General features: G+C 44.6%; 1 pseudogene; it reads right to left on the bottom strand.

The window, feature by feature from the left end:
- Nucleotides 1-3,124: 3,124 nt before the first annotated feature.
- Nucleotides 3,125-6,000, bottom strand: part of LOC149978329 (uncharacterized) — a 36,678-nt pseudogene continuing 33,802 nt past the window's right edge.

The raw sequence follows: 6,000 nt of genomic DNA, 5'->3' as shown, positions 1-6,000 counted from the left end.
TTGACATCATTCATACTACAAGCGACTTAACTTGTTTGTACAGGTTGTGTGGTATCTCTTTTTCCAGATATCCAGGGCCTGGTTGACTCAGTAGTGAGTGTTCTATTACATCAGTTATAATTACACTATTACAGCTACCACTTTTTAAAGTTTACAAATAGGTCTAAGCAACCAAGTTGTTATCAATGTTTTTTAATATTGTGCATCAGTACGTACGGCTGTGAAGTAATCACCAATATCACCTGAACATTTTTTGTGCAAGAAAAACAGCATGAACTTCTCTGAAAACTATGTTAGTACTGTAGGTTATCAAGCTGTGATATTGTGAAAGACAATGGAAGCCTTCACGAAATGCAACGTGTCTTCTTCCCACTGAGATAAAAACAATAGCAGGTTGTTTTAACAACCGTCTCCAAATCTGACAGTTGCCATGATTTATAGAACAATGAGATAAAAATGAGGAAAGGAAGCCTGGGGTTGAATAAACCTTTTGTTTAATAATGTATTTAACTGCCTAAAAGCATCAATGAAGGCAATGAAACAAAAAGCAAGATCTCAATTCATGCTCATATTTAGCTTAAATGCAGACCAATGTTGCAGAACAATTGCATTATGTTAGGTAGCAATTTCAAAGAAAGGTTTAATCTGTGCATTCTGATACGATCAGAGTATAAACAACTAGAAATTATACATTTAGGAATGGATAATGCAAACTATTCGCAGCAAGTAAAAGGTTGGAATAGAATGCCATCAGTCTTCAGTAACACTTTAATTAAGTTAAAGTACGTACAGCTTAATCTAGCCTTAACCCTTACTGTATAACAAGGAGCTGTTACAATATGTAATTACAGAATGTTCTACAACTAATAATGCAGAAACAATGCATCCATGAAAAAAATCCTGATGACAAACGTTCAATCAGTATCAATGTTGAGAGTATATGCATCCTTGACAAAAAAATTGCTTTGATGTACAATTCCAGTAAAAGGTTTGGACACACCTACCCATTCCAGGGTTTTTCTTTATTTGTACTATTTTCAACATTGTAGAATAATAGTGAAGACATCACAACTATGAAATAAACACACATGGAATCATGTATTAACCTAAAATTTGTTAAACAAATCAAAATACATTTTAGATTTTAGATTCTTCAAAGTATCCACCATTTTCCCTGATGACAGCTTTGCAAACTCTTGGCATTCTCTAAACCAGCTTCATGAGGTAGTCACCTGGAATGCATTTCATTAACAGATGTGCCTTGTTAAAAGTTCATTTGTGGAATTTCATACCTTCTTATTGCATTTGAGCAAATCAGTTGTGTTGTGACAAGGTAGGGGTGGTATACAGAAGATAGCCCTATTTGGTAAAATACCAATCCATATTATGGCAAGAACAGCTCAAATAAGAAAAGCAGAATGACAGGCCATCATTACTTTAAGACATGAAGTTCAGTCAATCCAGAAAATGTCATGAACTTTGGCTCTCATGAGGACCACCACAGGAAAGGAAGACCCAGAGTTACCTCTGCTGCAGAGGATTGTTCAGAGGAGACTGTAAATCAGGCCTCCATGGTTGAATTACTGCAATGAAACCACTACTGGGACACCTATAAGAAGAAGAGACTTTCTTGGGCCAAGAAACACAAGCGATGGACATTAGACCGGTGGAAATCTATCCTTTGGTCTGATGAGTCCAAATTTGAGATTTTTGGTTCCAACCACTGTGTCTTTGTGAGACGCAGAGTAGGTGAACCGATGATCTCTGCATGTGTGTTCCCACCATGAAGCATGGAGGAGGTGTGATGGTGTGGGGGTGCTTTTCTGGTGACACTGTCTGTGATTTATTTAGAATTCAAGACCCACTTAACCAGCATGGCTACCACAGCATTCTGCAGTGATATGCCATACCATCTGGTTTGTGCTAAGTAGGACTATCATTTGTTTTTCAGCAGCACAATGACCCAATACACCTCCAGGCGGTGTACCACCCTGCATCCCACTGCTGGCTTGCTTCTGAAGCTAAGCAGGATTGGTCCTGGTTGGTCCCTGGATGGGAGAGCAGATCTTGCTGGATGTGGTGTTGGAGGGCCAGTAGGAAGCTCCCTTTTCTCTGTCTAAAAAAATGCCCCAGGTTTAGGGTATTGTCTTTTGGATGGGACGTTCAACGGGTGTCCATACCATCATACCAGCTTACAATTGGCTCATTCATCTCCTCTCCCCTGTAACTATTCCCCAGGTCGTTGCTGTACATGAGAATGTGTTCTCAGTCAACTTACTTGGTAAAATAAGGGTAAAATAAACAAATAAGAGCTATTCGACCAAGAAGAAGAGTGATGGAGGGCTGCATCGGTTGACCTGGCCTCCACAATAACCTGACCTCACCCAATTGAGATGATTTGGGATGAGTTGGACTGCAGAGTGAAGGAAAAGTGGCATATGTGGGAACTTCTTCAAGACTGTTAGAAAAGCATTCCAGGTGAAGCTGGTTGAGAGAATGCCAGGAGTGTGCCAAGCTGTCATCAAGGCAAAGGGTGGCTACTTTGAAGAATCTCAAATATAAAATATATGTTGATTTGTTTAACACTTTTTTGGTTACTACATGATTCCATGTGTTATTTCATAGTTGTAATGTCTTCACTATTATTCTACAATGTAGAAAATAGTACAAATAAAGAAACACCTTTGAATGAGTATGTATGTCCAAACTTTGACTGGTACTGTAAGTTTCTAGTGCAGTGTTGGTGTCACGGCCATCGAAAGAAGTGGACCAAAGTGCAGCGTTGTGAGCGTACATCTTCCTTTTATTTAAAATGTTGCCAACAAAACAACAAACGAAGAAACAACCGTGAAGCTTACAGGGCTATAGTGCCACTAACAAAAGTTAACTACCCACAATCAAAGGAGGGAAAAAGGGCTACCTAAGTATGATTCCCAATCAGAGACAACGATAGACAGCTGTCCCTGATTGAGAACCATACCCGGCCAGAACATAGAAATAAAAAAACATTGAAAACAAAACATAGAATGCCCACCCCACATCACACCCTGAACTAACCAAATAGAGAAATAAAATGGCTCTCTCAGGTCAGGGCATGACAGTAACCCCCCCCCCCCCAAAGGTGCTATAGGGGAGGGTCCAGGTGGGCATCTATCCGCGGTGGCGGCTCTGGTGCGGGACGTAGACCTCGCTCCACCTCTGGCTCACCCCGCTTTGGTGGCGCCTATGATGTGGGGACCCTCTCTGCGGGCCCCAGACTGGGACTGGGGACCCTTGTTGCGGGCACCAGACTGGGGACCCTCGTTGCGGGCCCCGGTCTGGGGACCCTCGTTGCGGGCCCCGGACTGGGGACCCTCGCTGCGGGCCCCGGACTGGAGGCCGTCGCTGGAGGCTCCGGACTGGAGGCCGTCGTTGGAGGCTTCATGCCATGACTCCTCACTGGAGGCTTCGTGCCATGGATCATCACTGGAGGCTGCTTGCCATGCATCATCACGGGAGGCTTAGTGCCATGGATCATCACTGGAGGCTTCTTGCCATGGATCATCACTGGAGGCTTCTTGCCATGGATCATCACGGGAGGCTTCGTGCCATGGATCATCACTGGAGGCTTCTTGCCATGGATCATCACTGGAGGCTTCTTGCCATGGATCATCACTGGAGGCTTCGTGCCATGGATCATCACTGGAGGCTTCGTGCCATGGATCATCACTGGAGGCTTCGTGCCAATGATCATCACTGGAGGCTTCTTGCCATGGATCATGACTGGAGGCTTCTTGCCATGGATCATCACTGGAGGCTACTTGCCATGGATCATCACTGGTGGCTTCGTGCCAAGGATCATCACTTGAGGCTTCTTGCCATGGATCATCACTGGTGGCTTCGTGCCAAGGATCATCACTTGAGGCTTCTTGCCATGGATCATCACTGGAGGCTTCGTGCCATGGATCATCACTGGGCTGGAGAGACACACAGGAGGCCTGGCTCTGGGAGCGGGCACAGGATACACTGGGCCGTGGAGGCGCACTGGAGGTCTCGAGCATAGAGCCTGCACAACCCTTCCTGGCTGGATGGTTACTCTGGCCTGGCACGTGCGGGGCGCAGGCACAGGACGCACTGGGCTGTGCAGACGCACCGGAGAAACAGTGCACAGAGCCGGTGCAGGATAACCTGGGCTGTAGAGACGTACTGGCGGCCAGATGCGCTGAGCCGGCACCCTCCGACCTGGCTGGATGCCCACTCTAGCCCGGCCAATTCAGGGAGCTGGAAGGTAGGGCACCGGGCTGTGAACTCGCACTGGAGCACTGTGCGCTCCAGCGCATAACACGGTGCCTGACCAGTACGACGCTCGCCACAGTAAGCACGGGGAGTTGGCTCAGGTTTCCAACCTGACTCAGCCAAACTCCCCGTGTGCCTCCCCCAAACAAAAGTTTTGGGGCTGCCTCTCGGGCTGCTTCCACCTGTTCCCGATGGAAGGCGATCCCTTCCGGCCAGGATCTCCTCCCATGTCCAGGATCCTTTGCCGTCTAGGATGTCATCCCATGTCCAGTCCTCCTTTTTACCACGCTGCATGGTCCTTTGGTAGTGGGTAGTTCTGTCACGGCCATCGAAAGAAGTGGACCAAAGTGCAGCGTGGTGAGAGTACATTTTCCTTTTATTTCAAATGTCGCCAACATAACAACAAATGCAGAAACAACCGTGAAGCTTACAGGGCTATAGTGCCACTAACAAAAGTCAACTACCTACACTGAAAGGAGGGAAAAAGGGCTACCTAAGTATGATTCCCAATCAGAGACAACGATAGACAGCTGTCCCTGACTGAGAACCATACCCGGCCAAATCATAGAAAAAAAGAAACAAGAAAACAAAACATAGAATGCCCACCCAAATCACACCCTGACCAAACCAAACTAGAGACATAAAAAGGCTCTCAGGTGACAGTTGGACAATTCCTTCAGTAGATTCTATTTCAGTGCTGAACGATTCCTTCAGTAGACACAATTCGTCTTGAATGTGTGTGACAGATGGAATATCCCCTCCATTCTGGCAACCTGCTGAAACCTCTGGGAACATTGGGATCATTATGCAGAGCATTATGTTAAATCAAATACTGATTACTTGTTTAAGCAATTGGCCATCATGTCAGATAGCTTTACAAGGCTTTCTTGCTTTTTGTGACAACAGATTTCTATTGGATTTCATTACAAAAGGGAAATGTACCTTTAGTTCACATGCTTAATAAGACAATATTGGCTCAATCAAAGACAGGACTATAGAATGTCATCAACTTCCATTTATATTGGCACTAGAAGGCACACAGAGATTCAACCCACACACAGAACATGTTATTTTTGTTTATGCTCACAAAATAGTCATGAAATCTTCTTCCAACTAAAAGACGGGGATGGGTGAAGCTGAACTTCAGCGGCCATGTGATGTCAATTTGGCTTCAAGTTGTTTACTGAGAAATGTGGTAGAGTTCAGAAATAAACGAGGCCTCAATGTACTTCACTACATTTACTATGTACTAGTATAGTAATAACGTATTTGTTGAAAACAATACAAAATACAAAACTTACAACAAACCATTAAGCATTTGCTCAAATCAAATAAACTTTGGAATAGATTCAATCAGATCAAGCGTTAACCGGCGATATCCGACATCCACATAGCTGATGTTTTGCCAGTGTCAGAGGTGGAACTGCATTGGAGTTGTCAAATCAGATGGCCTGCTCGTTTGGTCATTGTCACAAAGCCATTACCGTCCCTCTCGTGTTATAAGTTCAGAAAAAATAAAGTGTAGGCTATTTAAGCAATCAGGCACGAAGGGTGTTCTTACGTACAACGCAATGCAGAGTATATTTTCCATATATCACGAACCCCTGAGGTGTCGTATTGCTATTATAAACTGGTTACCAACGTAAGCAGTAAAAATAAATGTTTTGTCATACCCGTGGTATACGGTCTGATATACCACAGCTGTCAACCAATCAGCATTCAGGG

Source organism: Oncorhynchus mykiss, chromosome 14 (assembly GCF_057628025.1).
Source record: "Oncorhynchus mykiss isolate SJ-2025 chromosome 14, ASM5762802v1, whole genome shotgun sequence".
Taxonomy (NCBI): domain Eukaryota; kingdom Metazoa; phylum Chordata; class Actinopteri; order Salmoniformes; family Salmonidae; genus Oncorhynchus; species Oncorhynchus mykiss.
Note: the sequence above shows the minus strand (reverse complement) of the source record. Positions and strands in the feature narration are given on the sequence as shown.